The following is a 25,002-nucleotide window of genomic DNA, read 5'->3' on the forward strand; positions in this document are numbered from 1 at the left end:
TGTATACTCACGCGGACACAATGCTAGTCGTGACTTTTGGGTTCATACCCGACACCAGTCTTTGGCTGAAAAGCTAAGCATTTGGGCTGGAAAGAAAGATCCAGCCTCCTGTCTCTGCCCTTTTCCTCATACATGGCGGGAGGGGCCTGGACTTCCCCGTCGAACACAGGAGTCTGTGAGAGACTCTTTTATCTGGAGTAACGACTTGAGTTCAGCATATTAATATTATAACTATTTTAGAGAGGGCAGGGGAGGCCTCCTGAGCTCTTCTAGAGATAATTAAAAACGGGGGGAAAAAAAAGAAATCTGAAATAAACAAAAAACAAGCTGAAGGCACCAGGGGTTTCTGAATAACATCTTCCCGGTTAAACAATTTTAAGAATTCCATAATGCAAAAGCAACCCCCCTCATTCTCTCCCACGTAAACACGCTTGTTATTTCAGCCCCACTCAGCTGAGCAGCAGAATCTCCTGCCTTCACTTCTGCAGCTACTTTGTCCAGAGATGTTATTGGCACAAAAGCGATCTCAGGAGAGAAAAAAGGCTGACCGTAGCCAGCAAGTGCAGGCACACCTCAAGGAGGAATACTCCTGTTCCAGTAACCTCAACAACTCACCACCCTGCGGTCGGATTGCTGACCTCAAGCACCAATTTTGCCTTAACAGACTGAAAACTTCAGCCCTTTTGATGTTCATCAGCATGTTCCCAGTAACTCTCTTGCTGTAGCAGAAAGGTAATCCCATAAACCATTTTATTATCACTGATGACTACGTTTTTACAATACCAAGATCTACTGACCCTCGGTGGCGGGGAGAGGCGGGGAATCAAAAAAAGCCCGCCGAGTAGTACAAAGCCATTGTTTTATCCTTTTTTCACCTGCTTTTAGGTTAAAAACCTGTGGGACATGAAACCACATCCAAGAAGTCAAGAAATAAAAGAATCAATCTAGGGAGAAGGAGGAAAATAGAAGAATTATTAAGAGAAGGGAACAGGCAGAAAGAGTGAAACAAGGAAGAGGAGAAACAGTGAAGGGAGCATGGAGGAAGGGCGGCAGCGCTGACGGAAGCAGAGAGAGAGTCGGGGTGACAATGGAGAGGAGAGAACAGGTGGCTCGAGGGCTCGAAGGGAGGATGTGAGCCTGAGAAACTGCTCCTCACACATTCAGCTGTTCACTTGGAGTGTGAAGAAATAGATGGGCCACTTTTTAATATGCTGTTAGGTTTCTCTCTCTTCTTTTTTTAAAAAATCCAACCTGCCCTTTCTTTGTCTTGACACATAGACACAAAGTTAAGATGTCATGGGGGGGGAATCATTTATTCCACTTACAACATGGAAATACCTTTCTGAAGTACATATCGTTTTGCTAACAGGCCCTATTGTGAACCAACACCTACCTGACCCTCAGAGTAACGCACGGGCCTCACGCCTACCACCACGTACGGCACGCTAGCCAACAACTCTAAGGTCAGCCTGCGCGTTCGCTTAATGATTCTAATCAAGCCATTTAGTCCAGTCGACAAACATACACTGAGCCTCTGCAGTGCTGAATAAGACACAGCTCCCGCACTCAGGAGCTTCGATTCAATAGGGAACTAGAATAGACGAGCCACCATGCAAGAGTGAAGAGGCTGGTAGGTGCCAAGTGGTGGCACAAGCCACGCACGGCCTCCAGACAGGGGCAGGATCGGTTTGAACTGGGCCAGCAGGAAATGCATTTGAGAAGCAGCCATTCGAGTGGGCTGTTCAAAGGGGTGGGTCAAGTAAATGCAGGATGGCTCGAGAAAGGGTGGAGGGGAGCACAGAGCAGAGGAAGTACGGACCAGTGAATATTACCGCACACACCGATTCCTGCTGGTAAGCCATGATCAACAGTTGCCAGGACCACGCGCGGAGGCCCTGAATCCACAACAGGAGAGACAGGAGGAACGGAAAGGAAGGGACAAACTGAAGGAGGCTGCGCAGGGAGCGCCGCGACACTCAACAGCCAACTGGATGTAGGAGTGTGAAGAGGAGACAAGTCAGAATAACCCAAGAGAGCAAAAGCAGGTCACAGAGAGGATGATGACAGCACGAAAATCATGACAGATGCACCGAGAGGGACGTGATGTCTCTCTCCCCTGTGGGATGCTTTTCTGATGATGGATAACCTGGACCTACCCCGAGAAAACTCCAGACAAACCCAAGTTAAAGGGTATTCTACAAAATAAACAGCCTCGCCCTTCCAACGTGTCAAGGTCATGAAACACAAAGAATGACTGAGGAACTGCCCAGAATAAAGGAAGTTAATGAGGCAAGACAACTAGCACAAGACCCTGGACCTGGATCCTGGACCAGGAAGAGGCTTTTTTTTTAAGACTTTTTTTCCTTCTTTCGCTCTAAAGAACATTATTAGGACTCTTGGTGACACCTGAATAAGGTTTGTAGATTGGATAATAGTACAGAATCAATGTCAATGTTTTGATTTCGATGTTTGTTATGCAAGAAAATGCCCTTGTATTTTTTAGGAAATATACACTAAAGTATCTGAGGGTGGAGGTGAAGGGGCATCATGTCCATAACTTACTCTGAAGGTTCAAAAAAAATCACATGTATGTGTGTGTGCGTGCTTGTGTATGTGTGTAGAAAGAGAGCGAATGTGTGAGAAAGAAAAAGCAAGGGTGGTGAATAGTTATTATTTATAGAATTTGGATGAAAAGTATATAGAAATTATCTAAATGATTCTTGCAATTTTTCTGTAAATCTGAATTATTTCAAAATAAAAAGTTAACAGGGGAAAAAAGATTAAGGAAGCCAGGATGAAGAGCTGTTTAGAGACAAAAGAGCTGGGCTTCTGGGTATTAAATTCTGAATGGGATTCAGAAAGCTGGAAATGGAGGTTTGAAGGCGTCTGGGGGGGCTGAGTAAAACCTGGTTAAAAGCAGAGCTCGCAGGCAGATTGCCAGGGCTGCTCTCTCAGTTCGCTCCTTAACAACCAGCAGTAGTAACAATTGCTTAAGTTATTCTCATTTCTCTCTGCTTCAATTTCTTCACTCCATAACAGCAACGATAAGGCTATCTGCCTCACAGACGTGGAGCGAGGATTGAAGGACATGATAACAAGAGAACCACGGTGCCCCGTGAGGCACAAGGTAACTGTCCATTAGCGACTAATGTTGGCCCTGAGATGGGGTTGATGCTGCGAGAAGGGAGGAGGCCAGGTAAGAAAAAGGCCCAGGACAGGATCCCACTGAACCTCCCATTCAGAAGTCAGGAAGAGAAAGGAGATAAGTGAGGTCTGAGTTGCCCCTGAAGAGCCAGTGACAAGGAGACGCGGAAAGAGAGAGGCTGGGAAAAAGGGTACCCGCTGGCACCAGATGCGGGGCAGAGACCAAGGAGCAGGGAGACAGGGTACAGGCCTCAGCTCTGCAACCTGGACACCTCTGCTGGAGCCCTATGCGACAGCAGTTTCAACAGAAAGGTGGGGCTGAGGCCAGAAGCAGTAAGTGGGCAGTCCGAGGCGGGGAAACCGGAGGACAGTTCAACAGAGGAGCAGGGTGCAGCACTGCGCTGCCCAGTCCAGCAGCCATCAGCCCCAGGTGACTATTTCAACTGAATTTAAATTAATTGAAATTTTACAAAAATCAGAAATTTAGTTGCTCGGTCACACTTGGCACATTTCACGTGCTCAGCAGTCACATCTGACTACTGGTGACTATATGGCTACTAGTGACAATACAGCTAGTGACCACCACGTTGGACAGCACAGATACAAAACATTTCCATCACTGCAGACAGTTCTCTTGGATGGAGCTGGGACTCTAACACAATTTCTTTTATTATGAGAAGATGATTTGAATGTAGGGTGGAGTGAGGGCTGGGGCAGAGTAAGGAGGGACCAAAGAAATTAGAGAAAGGGAATAACAAATGGAGCAAGTTCCCAAAAGAGGCAAGGAGGAAGGAGAAAAGTCCAGACAAAGTGTGCAACACATGTGAGTTAATCTTGGGTAAGGGACTGATAGACATTTCTTTCCTCAGAGGGAGGAAATAAAGAAGGACAAAGATGGGTAAAAAAGAATGCTTGGGGTGGTGAGGAGGGTACAGTGGGAACTAACATTAAAGCAGAAGGCAGTAAACTCCAATATAAACATTCTTAATCTCGTGAATGAAAAAAGGCTGTCTCCAGAAAGGAAACTGACTGGAAGTTTAAGGAATGGAAAAGTCTGGCATAACCTCTAATGGAATGCAGCTGGGAGTTCATAAAAGATGGATTTCTTTTTTCACAGAAAAGTAAGACCTAGGTGAAATTAGAGCTAGCATAAGTTTACAGTGGAACCAGTGCAAAGGTCTTTGCGATAACTTGGCAGACTGGGAGAAGGAAAAGCAGATGATGAGGGTGATTTTGGATTGAGGACTGGAATATGAGAAGTCCAACATGTTAAGACAAAGGATTCTCGGATTCTGGACAAAACCGAAATGGCTGGAATGTATACACTCCAAATAGATAAACAGAGACATAAAGGGATTGGAACAGTAAGTGATTACGGGACCAGAGTCTTCAGTGACGGTTAGTCTGGTTCAGTTAAGTGGAAAGAATCAGCGAAGCAAACTGACATCCAAGTTCCAGATCTTGAAGGTGGAAAAACTTCCCATGACTAAACAAGTTCAAGAAGTGAGTGGCTGAAGTAAAGTAGAAACCAAGGCCATAAAAGTTGATGTTGAGGACCTTGATGAACTTCAAGATCAGTGAATTAATAGAGCCTCAACAGTGATGCCAAAGTCACCAGCAAGAGACAAGGTAGAGAACAGAACCAAGTTAGTTGTTCATGTTTGTTTCTTTGTTTGTTAATTTTTTTGTAGCATCAAGTGAAGTGATTCCCAAACCTGGGCGTACATCAGAATTACCTGGTGAACTCTCTTTTCCCTCCCCATCTTCCCTCCCCTTCTGTTTCCTTCTTTTTGGGTTTGTTTTTAAAATAAAAATGTTTAGGTCTTGCCCACCTGATGATTCTAATGTGGTAAGTTTAGGAGAGTCTAAAGAGCTGCGTTTTTCAAAGTGCTCCAGGTGATTCTGAGGAGTCACCAGGTTTGGCAAGTGCTGATTCAGAAGATAAGGAGGGTATAGGGCACAAGCAGACAGCATGACGTGTTGCGCGAAGACTCTTTTAGGGATGGGTTAATGGTCTGGAGGCAGCACTGAGAAGCAAGGGGAAGCCCAGTCCCTGCACCCGTTGAGATGGGAGAGGGCTGTTCTGAGGGAAGTTGTTCACTCAGGCTCTGGAGCTAGGGGACGGACAGGTGATGGACTCAGCTACAGCAAAATGAAAACAAAGGCATGTGGCTGCAGGATGTAAGAAACAAGAGACTGCAAGTCAGGTTGGAGACACACAGGTTAGCAGCCTGCAGGACAGGAGGCTGAACAGTTTGTTATTAAGGGATCCAAGTGTAATGAGGTGTGATTCATTAAAGGGTCTGTAGGGCTTAGTGGCTGGATTCTTGGGCAGCAAGGATTTTTCTATCTGAACGCTATCAGATTTCTAATATGTAAACCATTACAGATTATTAAACCTTTGGGTAAACAAGCTTACAGAAGCTTATTCATTAACACTGAAAAATCTGTCTTCCCAACCCACATTTTTATACAGATGAAATCAGACTGGAAGGAATATCAAGGTTTGCTTTGGAGCAGAAAGACAGATGGGGCAACCCCAAACCTGTGAGAGGGACAGGACATTCCCTCCCTTCGCTCTCCCAGGAAGAGGGGAATTTATGAACTGAGAATACAGAAAGGGGCCCCAGCCAATGTTAAGAACAGAAGAGGTGACACAGATGACTGAGTCTCAGGAGCACTGCTACCCTCACCCGCCCCCCACATCCCCCAATGGGTAAACGCTAGGGATGTTTCTCAGTAAAGAACATATTTACTTTCACAAACCCAACTCATTTAAAGAGCAAGCTGCAAGTGTTCGCCCCTGCTTCTGAGAGAGCTGCACTTCTGTAGGTTCAAATCTGCTTACTCCGATGAAATAATTTCTAACACTGACATACACAGACTTTAAGATGAGGGCGTGAGCGCAGCCAGGCACACACGCACGCGCGCGCACACACACAACCTCGTGCATATTGAAGAAATGACTCACTTCATTTGCTGCTGCCTCTGCCACTATTGGGTTTGGATTCTACCTGTTCAAATACAAAGTTTCCTATTAGATTAACTACAGGGAAGAACTCAGGAGTCTTAACCCTGATTTTGGGCATGACTTTAGAGCACTCAAGAGGCTTTAACCTGGGCATCAGGAGAAGCCACTCTCTCATCAGCCACTGCTTTCTCTCCATAATCTTTCACAAAACGGTAACATATCTTACCACTTTGAGAGCCAATTAATGGAAACCCCTGGTAGAAGAAACAAGGCTAAGCCTCGTATGTCCTGTACCTGCAGTACTTGGGGGCCCCTCCTCAGCTCACCGTAAGACGGCACAACAGCACCCTGGAACTTCAAAGAACCCGAGCCCCTCCTTTTAAAGATGAGAAAGGGGTGGGGAGGGGGCAGAGAGGTGAACCCGCCCAAGGTCACTCTGCTCTGAGTAACGGGACGGCTGACTTGGCACTGCCCCCTGGCAATCCGTGCTCCACCCCAGCTCCCCCAAACAGTCCCTCGGGGCTTCTGCTGGCTTGCTAGCATGCAACCTCCCCCGGCCCCCGCAAAAATGCAACGCCAGTCGCGCTCGGTGCCCAACTTCATCCCTTCGCGTCAGCATGCAGTTAAACCCTCCGGCCGGCAGCAGGTCACATGAGCGTCAGCTCTCTCTCCCCCGAGCCCGGCCCCCCGGCGGCCGCCCCAAGGTCACCGGCTGGCCCGGGGAGCTCCCGCCTCGGGCGACGGGAGACGGCAGGGCGGGGGCCCGGGGCGCGGCACTCACCGGCGTGGGGGGCGGGTGCGCCGCGGCTGCCCATGTCCTCGCCGGCGCGGCTGGGTGCGGCGGCCGCTGGCGCTGGCTGTGCTAGGCGCCCGGCTGCGGGCCCGCGCCGCGGGGAGCGCCGTCCAATCAGCGCGCGCCTGCCGCCTGGCCCGGCGCGCGGCCCGGCCGGGTTCGCGGCTCCCGGGGGGCGCGAGCAGCCGCGCGCCGCCCGAGCGGCTTCCGGGCGCGTTGCCTGGACGCGGTTGCCGTGGCAGCCCGAGCTGGAGGCTTTCCCCGCGCCCGCGCCCAGCCCCGCGGCGCCGCCCCTCCTCCCTCCGCTTTCCCACACCCAAAATAGCCTCTCCTCCCGCTGCTGTTTCCCACCCAGCTCGCAGCCCAGCCGCTCGGAGTCGGCGGGCGGGGATTTCGCTTATTGGAAAATAAGTCCTCTTGTAGGGCTGGTTGACTTGAAGAGAGGGGTGTTGAAATGGTGCCTGATTAAGATAATAGCCATGGTGCCTGCCCTGTAATTCTCTTCAGAGCCCTAACATCCGTTATTTACCAAACCTCTTTCCCACAGAAAGCGTTATTATCTTCCCCCATCCCCTTCCAAATCGAGGAGAAGTTATTTTATGAGGCCACCGTCTGGGAAACAGCTTGCGCGTTGACGCCCCACCTGTGCAGCGGAACTAACTAACCCTCGAGGCGGCCAAGTGTCATCTAATGAATCACCTTGACACCGGCCACTGGGACCAAGGATCCAGTCTCATGGCAGCAGGCACGACGCAAGAAAGAAGTGCTACCACCCCTCTTCTTCACATCCCTTCCTCCTCCCTTCTGCCTCGCCCGCCTCCTAGGGCGTCCTAAGTCTTTGCACCTTCCTCTCAATGTGCATTCTGAGCAGGATGCACACGCCGATCCACTCAGAAATTTGCTTCCTCTCTGTGGGCGGGATTTAAGCAGAGTTGGGGACCCCCACCTACGCCCACCTCCGATTCATACCTCTTTCGTGTCGCTAGTATTTACCCAGGAAGGGTGTTCCTATCCGTCTCCTCCACCAGCCACAGCCTCTCCGACCCAGGGAAAGGGGGAATTTGGTAGAAAGACCCTGGGCTGTGGAGTCAGGCTGAGTTGTTCTGGAGTCCTCTCTCCAGCAGTTACTTCTATGTGGTCTTGGATATTCTGTTTCCATACCTATAAAACGGGATACTATCCCCACAAAGGGCTAATGCATCCATAACATTCAGTGACCAATGCTTATTGGATGCTTGTCAAACTCTAGGAACTGTGCATACACAATGGTGAAAAAGAAAAAGAGACAGGAATCTCTGCTCTCATAGAGCTTACAGCCGGAAACACATCAATCAAATAACCACAGACAGCATGAAACTGACATTGTGATAAGGAGAGTGCATGACCTGGAGAACTATGGTGTGGAAATCTGACCTAGGAGCATCCCTTTAGCTCAGTGATTATTCTTTCCTTTTTTCCCTTTGATTCCCACTGCCTGGCACATGGTACGCACTCAGTAAATGTATATGGAATTGAATCCTACGTCATCCTGATAACAGTATCACTCAGTTTCCCACTGACTTTCTCCCACTGAAAATATATTTGAAACATACATAAGTCTCTGCTATGTCTGGAAAGACGTGCAGGTCTTACGGGAAAGTACTCATTCAAACCCAGAGCCCACCATCAAGAGTCCCAAGAAAGGTTCAGAATGCTTCTTGCCTGTCCCCATTGGGTTGCCTTCCAGAGTGTAAGGTGTACATCTCAGATGGGCACATGAAAGTCCCCTCTGCCTCATTTCTTCCACCCCCCGCCCTTACTATCCCACTCTCTTCCCTGGTCCCAGCTCCATTCTGCCACTCCCCCTTGATTCAGAGCTGCAGGGCACCCATTCCTGGCTTCCTAGGAGAATGGCAGCAATCCTTATAATCCTCAGAGTAGAGCATCTGCAAAACAGAGGAAACTCCCTCCTGTACTTCTGCTGGCCTTCAAAGCATAACTTTATGCTGTAATTGCCACAAGACTCCATCACTCTCAAGGGTAGAGAAGAAGAGGACCTGGTGAATGAGGGCCCTTGCTACGTACACACACCATTTTATTCTGGCTGACTTTAATTTCCTTTTAAAAAATCATATCAATTAGCATAAACAGAATCCAAAATTTTAAAAGATCCATTAGTAAGAAGACAAATAATTGTAGCTCTTGCAAACTCTGAATTCCTCAGTAGGAATCCTGAAGTTTCATAGTATAGCAGAGCCACGGCTTCCCACTTCTGACCTTGTCTTCCCCCCTGTTCAGGTGACATGTTTTGAATCCTGAGGAGACAGAGTGCACAATGATTTAAGCCTACCTTAATTTTTTTCCAACTCAAACTATTTTTGTAGGATAAATTTCAAAGAACTATCTGTTTTTCCAGAATTGTTTGATTGTGACTCATTACAGGAAATGGATTTTTTTTTTTTTTTTTTTTGCGGTACGTGGGCCTCTCACTGTTGTGGCCTCTCCCGTTGTGGAGCACAGGCTCTGGACGCGCAGGCTCAGCGGCCATGGCTCACGGGCCCAGCCGCTCCGCGGCATGTGGGATCTTCCCGGACCGGGGCACGAACCCGTGTCCCCTGCATCGGCAGGCGGACTCTCAACCACTGCGCCACCAGGGAAGTCCTTTCATGGGTATTTTTGAGTTATTGGACTGCTGTGGGTTAAGAAAAGACTGGCTGCCAGAGAAATGCAGGAGGAGGTGTGGGTCACTCTTTAGAGAAGTTTGGTAGTGCAGGGAAGGTGAGAAATAAGGTCAACAGAGAGGTTTTTAGTGCTAAGCGAACATTTTCAAGATAGGAGAAAATATGCTTTGCATTTATATGTGCTGTTGGAGTCACGAAGAACCAGAGAGCACAATACATCATTTTGCACTGACTAACTCAATCTAAATTCTGCCCCTAATTTCATCATCACCATATCCATTTCCTTTTAAAAAATCTTTCATCAAATAAGAGAAATCTTATGTTGAACAAAGGTGGGGTTCAGACCGTGGGACATTATTCTCTTAATAATCAGTTAATAAAATATGTGTTATTCTTTATGACTTTTCTTTGGTGGTTTTCTTTGTTGATAATAGTAACATCTTAGAATTAAGGAAATCCCTTGTTTTCCTCTTTTATATGTAAAAATAGTGGATTTTTCACATGTTTTGAGTAAACTGTAATTGACTTATCTGTTTTTGCTAATAACTTCCCTTCATGTGTTAGCTAATTCAAATATTACGTTTTGCTTACGGATTTGTTGGTATCTATCCATCTCACAAGGTTTTTTTAAAGTAATTATAATTAGGGCACAACCAGCAGGGAAGCATAAAATATTGGAAGACTCTTCCTAGTAGTGTAGTAGTGTTAACTTAGGAGGTGTTATCTATGTCTTAACTTAGGTAATTGCTGGTGTACATAGCAGGGCGAAGGCAGCCTGAGTTGTGTTGAAACAGCAAACAACTGAGCCTTAACATAATACTACTCACTAGAGAGTGAAATCTGGAATAAAGGAGGATTTATCCAAAGAGTTTATGGCCAGAAGTTCTAGAATAACCTTATAATTAAGAACCAGGTTCTTATAGACACTTGGAACCATGGTTGACAATTTGTTTCCATTTGCATGGTGAGATCCTGGTGAGGTGAATGCAGCAGAGAAGGCAGCAGCAGGATCTTGTTTGGAAACTTTTTTGATGCCTAGCATTTTGGAGGGCTGCTTGGCACTAGGTGGGTTTTCCCACAGTCCAGAAGGGGTCCCAATAGGTCTGCATGGCTGACTCTGTTTGTCAGGTTCTGGATTCAAAGAAGGAAAGTCGTCTTCTTCAAACTGCAACCCTTCCACCTTATCATCTTTCTTCTCTTCCCTAATCTCTGTAGCTGGCTTTTCCTGAAAGGCACAGCCTTTCCGGGAGTGGAAGCTGTCATTCCAGTGGTGATGGTTCCCTGTGCCACCCCACTATGCTGGCTCATGCCGTCGTGACCTCGGGAAGAGCCGTGCCAACCAGATAGGTTCCCTGTGATTCCAGCATATGCTCCCTTAGAGACACCAGAGTCCACAGAATCATGGCGGAATAGGGAGGGCTGGTGCCAGGAATCTCCTGTCGTTCGTAGAGGTCCATTGTTAAAAAAGCCATCAGAGGAATTAGGTCGAGGACGGCTTACTCCAAGTCTACCACCTCCTCAGGGTAGGTGCTCTCCGTGTTTTTCAAAGGTGGCTGTAGGTGACTTAGCTGACTGTGGTGTTGAGAAATTTAGTCAAGCAGGAACAAAGTCATGCTGCACCATTTAGGTCCAGTGTCTCTTTTCAACAAGGTGAGGCATCCAACCTCATGGCCAGGATCCCAGAGTGTAACCTCTGTGGTCGTGTTTCCTGAACTCCTTGAGTCTGCCAGCTGGATTTCCACGAGTTTCTCTTGTTAAAAGGGTACTTAAAATTAGGCTGGCCGGCAGCACACCTTATGATGAAACACAAAGAAGCCAGGCTCTGTGTGGATCAATTTCTCAGTCCCCTCAGTTGCTCATCTTAAACTATCTAGATCCTGACATGTTTCCAAAAGGGGAAAGAGGAAAAGGGAAGGGGGAGGGGAACGTAAAAAGTATTTGTTACACTTAAAAAATAGGGGAAAGGGGAAAGAGCTATATTAATGTTCACCTCATTCAACTTCCTTGAGTGATGGCCCTATGATGTTGCTTAAATAGATAATACATGGACATTTGCACATTGAATGCAAACACTGTTCATAAAAAGTCGTAGCTTAGAAAGACAGATGGACTTTTGTTTGGACAAATAATGTCACTGAAGTGATAGATCAAAAATAAAACACTGAAGAGCTATAAAAGATCTTCTGAGCAGTCAACTCTAGTAGCAAAACATCCACATTACAAAGCCCTTAGTTTATAAATCTCATTATTCTTACACAGCTGCTAAAACTAGTGTGCAGGTATGTATTTATATATGACTTATCCTTCAAAATCTAAGGACATAAGAAATCTTGTTTAAAAAAAAAAATCAGGAACTTGATATGCTTTTTCCCTCAAAAGAGTAGCAGCTCTCAAGGCAAATTTCTTGGTATAAAGCTCTCAAATGTTTCTTCTATTTCTTTGGTCTTCACTATTTATAAATTCACAGCAAAATCAAAACAAGTAGAAAGACAGGGCTTAAGGAACAGTCATGGAGAAAGTTCCAAAGTGAGGTTTTCTTCTCTTCAGTTTTCTGTATTTCACTCGCTCTGCCCCTTCCTGAAGACTAAACGGAGTTAATGGAAGGTAATAAGAATCTTCTGCTTCAGTAGAGAAGTCACTTTGCATCCATTTCCATCGTTATTCAATCATTTTAAAGGCCACAGGAATCTATCACTTTAGCTCCCTCCTTCCTTCACGTGCGTGCGCCGTTAAGACTCCTGCACACTGACTTTGGAAAAAATTTTCCTTCCAGCAATTTTCAGAAAATAGGCCAAAAAAAAAATGTATATATATATACTGTATAGTCTTTAAGCTCTTCTGAAGTTTCATGCCACAATAGCTCAGTTCAGGACACCACAGTTTAGACAATGGAGCCCCACGTAAGCTGACACTCTTGTTTTAGCTTCTCTGCCAAGTAGTACATTATTGGACAGTGATCCTCACAGGTACGAGAATTAAGAGACAACTTTCACTTCTGTCAACCACAAAAAAGAAATGACAATACCCACTAAATAACGATACACACAACATACATGATACATTATACCGTGCCATTCCAAGCCACATTGACATGAAGTAAAGGAAAAATCAGGGCTATCAGTACTGTCCTTATTGAAATTTTTGATATTTTGTTCTTCATGGATTTCTGACACTAATTTCAATTTTTAAAGTATTGCATTAAAATATTATTTATCTTCATTACTGAGTTTTTTGGGCACCCCCTTAAATTTTGCACTTACGTGCCTTACCTCACCTGGGCCCTGGCCGTGATGCTATAATAGCCAGTGTTTATGTGTCAGGCCCTGGGCTAAATGCTTTACCTATAGTATTTAATGCATTCCTTGCAAAAATCCGTGAGTAAAACTGAGGCTTAGAGACATTGCTATGGCTTGTCCAGGTCCCGAAGCTTTACGGCACTAGAAAGAATGAATACACAGATAAAGAATATGGAGGCTTTGTTTGCATGTAAGTTTCAGGTAATTTATCTGTAGCTCACACCTTCGCAAATATGAGTCACAGATGAAGAGGCAGTTACTGTGTCTGATGTATAGTGTATAGCTAGAAAGCCTCCTGTTGGGATTTGCAATACTAAGCAGATTTCTAAGAGGGAGTAGAAATTTCATCATGAGAAGATATTTGATAGGGCTGGTAGATCAATAAATGAATCGTTGATAATCTTGATTAGTGGGTGGGATTTTCAGATGTTGGTATTTGATACTCTTGTATTTGAAATACAACATCGATCTTTCATGTTATTGGCCATAGTTAGATTTCATGTAAGAATAATAATGACATATATTGTATAAATTTTAAGTGCTATTTTTGTGGTGTGGTGGACTTTGAACCTGGGCACTTCTGATGCCACTGCCTGTGTTTTAACCAGATGCTGGATGGCCTCCCAATGATCACATCAGACCAGGAAGGAAAAATGCATCATAGGGGCTTCCCTGGTGGCGCAGCGGTTGAGTGTCCGCCTGCCGATGCAGGGGACACAGGTTCCTGCCCTGGTCCGGGAAGATCCCATATGCCACGGAGCGGCTGGGCCTGTGAGCCATGGCCGCTGAGCCTGCGCATCCAGAGCCTGTGCTCCGCAACGGGAGAGGCCACAACAGTGAGAGGCCCACATACCACAAAAAAAAAAAAAAAAAAAAAAAGAAGCATCATAAACTTCAGTACATAATATGCGTGGCATAGTGAGACGTGAATAAACGTTGCTTCAGTTCCCCTTTTGTTCCCCCAAGGATTGTACATATCAAAGAATATGAAGAGGGCTTCCCTGGTGGCGCAGTGGTTGGGCGTCCGCCTGCCGATGCAGGGGACACGGGTTTGTGCCCTGGTCTGGGAGGATCCCACATGCCGTGGAGCGACTGGGCCCATGAGCCATGGACGCTGGGCCTGCGCGTCTGGAGCCTGTTGCTCCGCAGCGGGAGAGGCCGCGGCGGTGAGAGGCCCGTGTACCGAAAAAAAAAAAAGAAAGAATATGAAGAGTAACATACAAACAATTTTATTTTGGGGAGCACAAATTAATTTTAACACTCTCTGATTTCTTACACCTTCACCCAAGTCTACATTGGCAAAGAGTGAAGATTTAGTATAATTTTCTAAATGAACCTGATAAAAGAATCTTTAGTTTGAAATACACAGAGCCAAAAATATTTTGGGATTTGAGCATCTTCTTAAATAATGAAACGGAAGCAAGTGCTTTATGAGTGCATGCTTGCTAGCAAAAGGTATACGGAGTGCTACTTTTTAAAGTCCTGATTAATAGGCAATACATATTCTGCACTTAAAATTAATATCATGCAGTTGTTCTTACAGGAGAAATACCAAGTGTAACCCTCTTTGTTTCCTCTCCAGCATTTGGATACACTTTAATTGTTTTCATGTACATATAGCAGATTTCCCAAGGTCATGTGAATGAGCTGTAGGACTTTCTACCAGGAGCTGTAGCCGCCTCCCACCCCACCCATAGTCATGTAATAGGTTTTCATCACGATAGACTCAGGAGGTAATTTTCTCTTCCCCTTAGAATCATAAATTGTAAATTTGACACATTCTTTTTTTCTTTTTAAGGAGGATTCACGCTGTGACGTTCCTAAACACTACTGGTATGTGTTTAGGCCAGTTACTTAACGTCTCTTTGACTCAGTTGCATCACCTGTAAGATGGCAGTAATGTAATGCCTACTTCACTGGATTCTAATGGAGATCAAAGGTACTAACTCATGTAAAAAAAAACTTTAGGGCACTTTAGTTACTATTTTAATATTATTTATTATATCTCATATCATATAAATTTTATTATTACTATTTTCTCCCAGGACCCAATCAGAAGAGTGAAGGTCTAATGAATATTGGCTCAACTATTTTATCTTACATATGCAGACAGAAGTTGGTAATTAATCTGGTTGACTTGCTCCTCACACAATTACTGATGTTGCTTGTCTTGGAACAATTCTGAGTATCCTTTTGGTGTCAGCCACACCCCAAACCATTTCTTTCCATTGCATGAAGTTATCAATGTCCTAGTCAAACGGATGTACAGCGCCTAATATCCCGGTCATTTTTGGCTGCACCTAACACAAATTCCAAGTTCTCCTCTAAGAACAACGAGTGAGATCGTCACACTACTGCTCTGCCTTATTTATCTGCATCCTTCCTGCTCCACCTATATGATTCAGCCAAATTAAGCACCCACCCAGGCCCCTGAAAAGGGAAAGAGGCCTGTGCATAATACTTGGTGCTGTGGCAAAGGTGCAGATGGCATCACTAGCCCATCGTCCTTCCTCCCACTGCCAGTTGAAGTCATTCTGCCCCCCATGGACGTCTCTGAGGATGAATATAGCCAGCGATGGCTGAGGAGTCAATGATTACCACTGCCACCACCAACACCAGACAGTCATCTGGCCCCTGCTTTCAGCTGTTTGGTTTACTCTTCTGAACTATAGGGTAGGATTTCAAAGCATCACCAGAACAAGGAAGACTTTTACTTCCCTACTCCTGCCACCACCTGACCTGGGTTCTGCCCTCTAAGATTCTTTCCTCCACCTGCCTACCCTGTTCTTAGCACCAGGAGTAGATGTGGCCCATTCCTGACTAGTATCTCTGCCCAAGTCTCTTACATCAGAAGTCAGGACTGAGCTTTTCCCGGCTTATTTTCTCCCAAATCCAGTCAGAAGAGTGAGCAAATAATTAATATTGGTTTGACTATTTTGTTTTATTTCGGTAATTTCAGTACTCAAAAGTTGGATAGGTCTTTTTTGGATAGGTCTTAGTGACAAATACAAAAGTCTTGCTAATTCATTATAAATTTAAAACACAAGGGGCTTCCCTGGTGGCGCAATGGTTAAGAATCCGCCTGCCAATGCAGGGGACAGGGGATCGAGCCCGGGTTCGGGAAGATCCCACGTGCCGCGGAGCAACTAAGCCCGTGTGCCACAACTACTGAAGCCCGTGCGCCTAGAGCCTGTGCTCTGCAACAAGAGAAGCCACCACAGTGAGAAGCCTGCGCACCACAACGAAGAGTAGCCCCCATTTGCCGCAACTAGAGAAAGCCCTCTCACAGCAACGAAGACCCAATGCAGCCAAAAGTAAATAAATAAATAAACAAACAATAAATTTATTAAAAAAAATAAAACACAAGCATACACAGTATCTAATCTTAATATAATAAGTTTGACATTTCTTTTTCCAAGGAAGAGTCTACTCTTTTTCCAAGGGGAGAAAATAATAATATCTGTAGAAAATTTTTCACAAGAGATATCAGCTTGCCTTTTGTTATACTGAAAGAGAGAAAATTAGAAATCAAGCTTTAAAAAAACTTCAACACAAGCATTTTTATGAGCAATATTGGATGACACGCCAACCAATAAGACTGCCCATAGTAAGCCCTCTAACGTTGCAGAAACTACACAAGAAAATTTCTTATAACTGTAGGACATGATGATCTAGATTGAATAGAACCACCAAGTACCTGGCACAGTGAATTAAAAAAAACTCATACCAAGGCAGTTCTTTTTGAAATTTCTGAACACTAAAGATAAAGAGAAGATTCTAAAATCTTCCAGACTGTAAGTATATCACAGACAAAGAATCAGGAGTCAGAATGACATCAGACTTCTCAATAGTAATACTGGAAGCAAGATCAGTACCTGTAAAATTCTGAGAGAGACTTATTTTTATTATAGAATTCTACATCCAGCTAAACTATCCATTGAGTCTGAGGGAAAAATAAAGACATTTTTATATATGCTACTTCCCAAAAATGTACACTTTCTCAGGATTTTACTGAGAAATGTAAACCGCATAAGAAAGTAAGCTAAAAAGAAAGAGACATGGGCCCAGGAAGTGGAAGATCTACTCCAAGATAATAGTAAAGAGAATTCTTAGGAATATGATAAAAGTAATATCAGGACTGATGTCCAATAAGTCTTATGGAGAGCAACCAGTACAGACTAAAGCAAGAAGTAGAGCACCACAGGAAGGATACTTCCAAGAAATTAGAGAGAAAAAAAGAGAGAGAGAAACGGATTATCTAATATGTTTGTACCACAGTGAAAGGAGTTATACTTCTATCAAAAAGTCTGTAGATGGGACTTCCCTGGTGTCACAGTGGTTAAGAATCCGCCTGCCAATTCAGGGGACACCGGTTCGAGTCCTAGTCCGGGAAGATCCCACATGCTGTGGAGCAACTAAGCCCATGTGCCACAATTACTGAGCCCCTGCTCGCCACGACTAGAGAAAGCCTGTGCGCAGCAACGAACACCCAATGTAGCCAAAAATTAATTAATTAATTTTAAAGTTTTTTTTAAAAAAATGTCTGTAGATGAATTAGTGAGAGGTACAAAAAGAACTAAACCAATGGTCAAAAAAGGCAATCATTAATACTAAGAAAAGAAAAAAGTTGTCTGCAATCATACATAGCTCAGCTGTGAACAATAGACATAATGTAAACATCGATTATCAGCTTAATCAAAAATTGTTACCTCACCATACTGGGGAGATTGGAGGAAAAGTGTATGTGGCAGAAGGTAGACTGAGGTATTTAAGAAAGCTAAATTCTCATCTTCCATAGTAGAAAGTCAATAGATAATAATTAACAGTGAAAGATCAAGAAACATCAGTATAAACATCTTTGACTTTATATACTAAGTATTGATACATGTATTTCTCTGATGCAAAAAAAATTAAAAGAAAACTTGAGTTATGAGGAGAAAATCATAGAGTATTTAAAAAATATATGTACCTATTATTTTGAAAATCCTCAGGTTATTTACTTAAGAGTCTTATTACTGCCTTTCTTCCTAGGACATAATTTCTGTATTTCTATTTCAGGCACTTTCAAGATGTGTTGTTAGCAAACCACAATTCTTCCCTTTGAGAATGGCATTATGAAATCTTTTGTAGAGGATGTAAGACTCTAATTTAAAAACAAATTTTGTTCAAAAGAGCATAAACCCATTGACTGCAGAGCAAATTGTTCCAAATTTATGTTAATAATTTTCTGACAAAAAAAATCAGTATATGGCTTTTCCTATCAGTTTTAGCCCATTAAAAATAGAACAGTCGGGCTTCCCTGGTGGCGCAGTGGTTGAGAGTCCGCCTGCGGATGCAGGAGACAAAGGTTCGTGCCCTGGTCCGGGAAGATCCCACATGCCGCGGAGCGGCTGGGCCCGTGAGCCATGGCCGCTGAGCCTGCGCGTCCGGAGCCTGTGCTCCGCAATGGGAGAGGCCACCACAGTGAGAGGCCCGCGTAACACTAAAAAAAAAAAAAAAAAAAAAAAAAGAACCGTCAAGATAAGGCCTATTTGATTAATACAAAATCATTTTCCAGATACATAGAATATTCATTTAAGGTATGGGTGTGTGTGTGTGTAAATATAATAATGTTTCAGAGCAAGGAAAAAGAAAAAAATTATTTTAGTTAGCTTTTTATAAGCTTTACAAATAACAAAAAGCCAGGGGACTATTTTCCATTACTCAGATAATGAAAATCATTGCCTGCTGAACATATATTACATGCATTATCATGTAACAGAAGGACTTCAAGATTCAGAGTGAAATTTTCAGATTTGGGTTCAAATTTTGGCTTCATCTCTTACTAACAGGATGATTTTGGACACATCATTTAATTTTTTTCAGCCTCCATTTCCTCATCTATTGGGAACCTAGACTGTGATAGGCACTATTTTGGGCATAGGGGATACAGTAGTCATGCATAATCGATGCCCTCATGAAGCTTATATTTTTTTTAACTTTTTTTTTTTTTTTTTGGCCATGCCACACGGCATGCTGGATCTTAGTTCCAGACCAGGGATCGAACCTGCACCCCATGCAGTGGAAGCACGGAGTCCTAACCACTGGACTGCCAGGGAATTCCCGACGCTTATATTTTAAGTGGGGAGATAATAAGGAAGCAAAGCAATTTTAGATAGTGATGATCCTCATGGAGAAAATAAAAAGAGCCATAGGACAGTGATCAATGTGGAGCATGTTGGCTAGTTTAGAAAGGATGGCTACCATGGACTTCTATAAGAAGGTGGTATTTGACTGACACCTAGATGATCTAAAGTCAGCTATGTAAAGATCTAGGGGAAGAGAATTTCAGGCAGAAGAAACAGCCAGTCGAGAAGGGGCTTGGCATACTTGGGGCTAAGAGGAGGCTGGTGTGGCTTAAGCTCAGAAAGAGAGGAAGAGAGTGGGGTACTAGATGGACTCAGAGGGCAGTGTGCATAGGAGCTTGAAAACTGCAGTAAAGAGCTTGGGTTCTATTTGAGATGAGACTCAAAAGACAGTTTTAAGCAGGGGAATAACCTGATCTGATTTGGTCTGGTGGCTGTCCTCAAAATGAGTTACAGGAGGGCATAAGAGAAAGCAGAGAAACTAGTTTTAAGCTATTGGGTGTATTGTAATGATGACGTAATTGGTATGATTATGGCTTGGATTACAATGGTTGCAGGGGAGCTAGGGATAGAACTGGACTGATTTTGGATATAATGTAAAGGTAGAGTTAAGCAAACTTGTCATGAATTAGTTAGGGATGGAGGAGAGAAAAATCAAGGTGGTTGCTGTTTTTTCAACCTGAGCAACTGGGTAAATTATGATGCCATTTATAAGGTGGAGAATTCTTCGGGAGGATCAAGTTTAGGGGCAGAAAGGAAGAGTTCAGTTTTAGACATGTTAAGTATGAGATGTCTATTAGACCTCTAAGAGGAACTATCAAGCTGGCAGCTGGAACTATGAGTTTGAACTCTGGGGGAGAGTTTGAGCAGAAGATATTGTTTGATTAGCATTAGCATACAGGAGGTACTTAAAGTCAAGGGACTGGATGAGATCATCTAGGGAAGACGGGCAGATGGGGAATTGCGTGCGTCCTGGAACCAAGCCCTGGGGCAGAGAAAAAGGAACCAGATTCCGGAATCAAGAATCAAGAACCCAGAAAGGGGGCTTCCCTGGTAACGCAGTGGTTGAGAGTCCGCCTGCCGATGCAGGGGACACGGGTTCATGCCCCGGTCCGGGAGGATCCCGCGTGCCGCGGAGCGGCTGGGCCCGTGAGCCATGGCCGCTGAGCCTGCGCGTCAGGAGCCTGTGCTCCGCAACGGGAGAGGCCACAACAGTGAGAGGCCCGCGTACCGCAAAAAAACAAAAACAAACAAATAAACAAAAAGAACCCAGAAAGGGAGCCTATGCAGATGAACAAGAGTCAGGAGAGTATGGTGCGGCAGCAGGCAAAGAAGACTTTCAAGGAGGTCAGTGGGGTCAAAGGCTGCTGAAGTTTCAGAAGTTAAGGCCCCAAAAGAGAGCGATGGATTTGGCAACATGGAGGCCACTGGTGACCTTGATGAGGGCTGTTTCAGTGGAGTGGGGGGGATGGAATCTGTTTGAGCAGGTTGACGAAAAGATGGGAAATGAATGAAGAAGTGATGCCCGTAGACAATGCTTTCAAGGAGTCCTGCCATAAAGAGGAGGAGAAAAATGGGAAGGTAACCAGAAAGGTTTTTCAGTTTGTTTTTTAAAATAGAAGACGTTGGAACAAGTTTCCTCTCTGATGCAGTGATCCAGTAAATAGAGAGAAACCAGTGATGCAAGAGAATCATGATTTTAAAATCCTGACAGTTGAATAATTAAATACAAGTCACTTAAACTATATGAAAAACTTCCAGCAAAAACTCCCTAATTTTGAACAGTTCTATGAGATTTCTGTTGTTTCGTTAGCTTTTTCTCAGTCCTCGTTTCCAAGCATTTAATCTTGAGTTTACATGTATCTAGTTTTTTGCTTGCTGACACTTTAACTTTCTTCATAATCCACACTTGTCATAGATAATAAGTCTGTGTCCATATGAGGTATCATTTCATTGTGATTAAGAGATCAAGTCCTTGAGTCGGACTGGCTTGGATTAAGCCTCAGCTCTGCCACTTGGTAGCTGTATGGCCTTGGGCAGGTTAATTAAAACCTCTGAGCTTTACTGTTCTTTTCAATCAATATTATTAATAATAATACCTATTTCATTAAGTTGTTCTGAGGCTTAAATAAGAAAATATACCTAAAGTATCTGGCATGGAGTAGGCATTCCATAAATAATAGCTGATATTATCATTACCACATAGACGAATAGAAACCAAAATGAAAAAACATTAACGTAGTTAAGATATTCACAATTTTAAGAGTCAATAAATTGCCTAATGAATTCAATAAATGACAAATTTCTTCTGAATCACCCAAATAATCTTTGTTTTCATATAGCTTTCAAAAGGTATGCATTAAATGTTATGGGCACTAGATAGAGTTGGTGTTTGCACAAAGCATGAATGTAGATGTATACTGTATACTTTAATACATGAATTGTATACTTGAAAATGCTTAGTTGTATTTTCATGAATTTTACAGGCATAAAAAGTATGCATTGAACATCTGCTATGTGCAAGGCATATACTGTGTGCCTCTACCTTATTTTGTTTATGAAAATATGGCCACAATGAACTTTCTTTTCCTTTCTTGGTCAAGAACATCAAATTTAAGCAAAGATAGATGATAGATCGATGGATGGATGGATAGATAGATAGATAGATAGATAGAAAGGAGATAGATAATCAGGGTTTGGTGGTTTAGAAAATATGTCTTCAAGGAAAGAGCTTAAAGACCTCAATACTTTTTCCTAGGCAGGCCCAAAGGCTCCAGGTATTGGCCAGAAATAAATACGAGGGATAGTCAAGCATCAAAGTCCAAGAAGGGCACGTTTTCAAACAAGGATTTAGATTGATATTTTAGACAAAAGAGCTAAAATTCAGGAGGAGATCCTGTGAGGAAAGGAGACTTCGGAGAAGTCTCAAGCAGCACCAGGGAGAGCTCCCAGCCAGTAGCCGTTTCCTACTATATCCTAAGAAGAAGCTACCCATTTTCTTTTTTTTTTTTAAAAGATCTTCTTTTGATCTGGACCATTTTTTAAAGTCTTTATTGAATTTGTTACAATATTGTTTCTGTTTTATGTTTTGGTTTTTTGGCCACGAGGCATGTGGGACCTTAGTTCCCTGAGCAGGGATGGAACCTGCACCTCCTGCATTGGAAAGCAAAGGCTTAACCACTGCACCCCCAGGGAAGTCCCAAATTTAACCATTTTCCTTCAGAAACTCAGGTTTTCCTCACCTTGTTCTTCTTTCAAAGTAGGATCACCTAAAACTTAAGGACTTTTCTGACCTCCAGTGATAGGGACCACATCTGCTTCCACACAAGAACCTTTGATCAAGTTTTCAAGAGACCCAGTTCTACCTAGAACATTGCTACCCAAAGTGTGGTCTGTCCTTCAGATTGTCATACTGAGTGAAGTAAGGCAGACAAATGAATAGAAATATCATATGACATCATGTATATGTAGAATCTAAAAAAAAAATAATAACATGAACTTATTTACAAAACAAAAACAGATTCACTGACTTAGAGAACAAACTTATAGTTACTGGGGGGTAGGTGGTGGGGGAGGAATAGGGAGTTTGCGATTGACATGTACATACTGCTATATTTAAAATGGATAATCAACAAGGAACTACTATATAGCACAGGGAAGCTCAATATTATGTAACAACCTAAATGGGAAAAGAATTTGAAAAAGAACAGATACATGTATATGTATAACTGAATCACTTTGTTGAACACCTGAAACCAACACAACATTGTTAATCAGCTATACTCCAATATAAAATAAAAAGTGGGGCTTCCCTGGTGGCGCAGTGGTTGAGAGTCCGCCTGCCGATGCAGGGGACATGGGTTCGTGCCCTGGTCCGGGAGGATCCCACATGCTGCGGAGCGGCTGGGCCCGTGAGCCATGGCCGCTGAGCCTGCGCGTCCGGAGCCTGTGCTCCGCAACGGGAGACACCACAACAGTGAGAGGCCCGCGTAACGCAAAAAAAAAAAAAAAAAAAAGTGAAAACAAAAGCAAACAAAAAAACCAAAGTGTGGTCTGTGGACCAGGCGCACCAGCATCACTTCTGTGTTCGAATGCAGATTCACAGGTCTCACAGCAGATCTATGAAACTGAATCTGCATTTTAACAAGACTTCCAGTTGATTCATATGAACCTTAAGTACCGAGAAGCATTTGCCTGGTGAACATGACCCCACCAGAATCCGGTAGACTTCAAGAGCCTGGTTCAGGAGGTAGGAAGGCTGGTCATTAGAACCATTGGGAAAAATCTGGAATTTTGTCTTCTAAAAGAACCCTAGTCATGTCTTGCTATTTGGAATTTATAAGGAATATCTATTTGATTATATAACAACTCATAAACAAACAGGAAGACGTGATAAAAAGGAACAAACAAATGGGAAAATTCTCTCTAGGCTGACATTTAGCGTGCAACAATATGCAACAGATATTCAGTACCACACTTGTTTATTTTTCCATTAAACTCAGCTGTCCTAATTTGAGAGTCTCCAAAAATATCAGTTGCTATTTAGCTTCCCTCAGTTAAGAGTTGTTTAATTTTTTTACTGGACGATGAAGTTGATTATCATCACTGCAGAAGGGAGAACAGACTGTCATAAAGTCACAGAAGGACGACCCCACCTACACATGGTCACAGTGCCATGACTGGGGGACACTGTGACTAAAGGCACGTTCTGGTCATATAAACTTAGAGGGATATGAAGGGGATTGCTAGAATCAGCGCTAGAAGCTGCATAGAAGTGATGTGTGTCCTGCGTGTATTTGCTTTTTGCATTTCAATTTCCCAGCAGAAACATTTTTGTCCTGCTTCTTAGATGGCAGTCCCCAAGGAGTGATTCTCCATTTTTCTCTTGCAATGGATTTTCTAGATCATCATTTCAGGTAAACTCTCTGTGAATCAATCGAGGATACATCAGGCACTTGCTCTGAGTCCAGCTCTGGTCTGGGGAGTGTGAAGGGGAAAGGGAACTGGGGAGTGAGACCCAAAGTATATTTACGTTGCATGATTCCTAGCCTTGAGAGGTTTCTTGTCTTGCTGGCCAGAGTTAAAATAAAAAAGACATACCAAAACAAACAAACCTACACACACACACACAAACAAAAAACCCAAGAAGCCATTGGGAAGAAATGAAAGAGTATTATAGTGCTAAATTATGTAGTTCACACTCTGAGCGCTAGAGAAGGTCAGGAAAGAATGAGTTCTCTTCCTCTGAAAAGAGGAAATTAAAGCTTAAAATGGGCTCTGATGAATGTGTGGCATTTTAGTATATAGAAGTAGGATTAGAGTAGTTCCTAGAGAGGAAAAAAGGAGAGTAAAGGTGAGTTATTTAATATCTCTTAATCTGACTTTTTACTTCCCTAAATGGGAAAAAGAATAACAGTATTCGTTTTGGTTGGCTCATAGGTTTTTATGCAAATTATATGAGATGGTGTTTGTAAATGTTTTACATCCAAATAGTAATCCAAAGGATGAAATGATTTCAGTAACCAAATTATCAGTAGTGATTTAAAATCAGAATATCAATTCCTGATTTTATAACTAACTGAAGAAAAAATAGCCAAAAGGGTTGTATCAGTCTTCTACGTAAGGTTTTTTCCTGCAGTCAGTCTATCCAGAAACCAAATTACAAATCAAAAGGAGAGTGATGATCCTGATAATACTGGCCACCGTTTATTGTACACCAGTGACTTGGGCTCCTTGCCCATATGGCCTTGCTGATTCCTTGCCCCAGCCCTGTGAGGAGGAAACATCACTGCCACTCTGCACTAGTCAAGCTTCACAACTAATAAGTGATGGAGCCCAAATGTAAACTCATGCTCATCTGGCTTCAAAGCCCAAGCTCTTACCCCTATGTTACCAGGTTTAAAAAAGGAATCAGAGTAAGAAGTTATTCATTCAAGTTTTTCCTACCACGCCTATTGTTAGCACGAACAAGACTGAGAGGAAAAATAGCTGAAAAAGTGAACTGAACTGGTTG

The 25,002-nt window shown here is 43.5% G+C and overlaps 1 protein-coding gene and 1 pseudogene across 6 annotated transcripts in view; both read right to left on the reverse strand.

Annotated features, from left to right (window-relative positions):
- FAM81A (family with sequence similarity 81 member A) overlaps positions 1 to 25,002 on the reverse strand; it is a 125,018-nt gene that overhangs the window by 73,300 nt on the left and 26,716 nt on the right. For 2 of the 6 annotated variants that reach the window (XM_049706020.1, XM_033437051.2), the window contains exon 1: positions 6,897 to 7,018. The exons of 2 other annotated variants lie outside the window; for them this stretch is intronic. The gene's annotated coding sequence lies outside the window, so the exon portion shown is untranslated. Of the gene's footprint in view, positions 1 to 6,115; positions 6,138 to 6,896; positions 7,019 to 25,002 lie in introns of those variants that run through there. 2 more of the 6 variants (XM_004274689.3, XM_049706022.1) reach the window with 2 other exon arrangements.
- LOC101276267 (vasculin-like protein 1) lies at positions 10,395 to 11,897 on the reverse strand (annotated as a pseudogene).

The sequence above is a fragment of the Orcinus orca genome, chromosome 2 (genome assembly GCF_937001465.1).
Source record: "Orcinus orca chromosome 2, mOrcOrc1.1, whole genome shotgun sequence".
NCBI lineage: Eukaryota > Metazoa > Chordata > Mammalia > Artiodactyla > Delphinidae > Orcinus > Orcinus orca.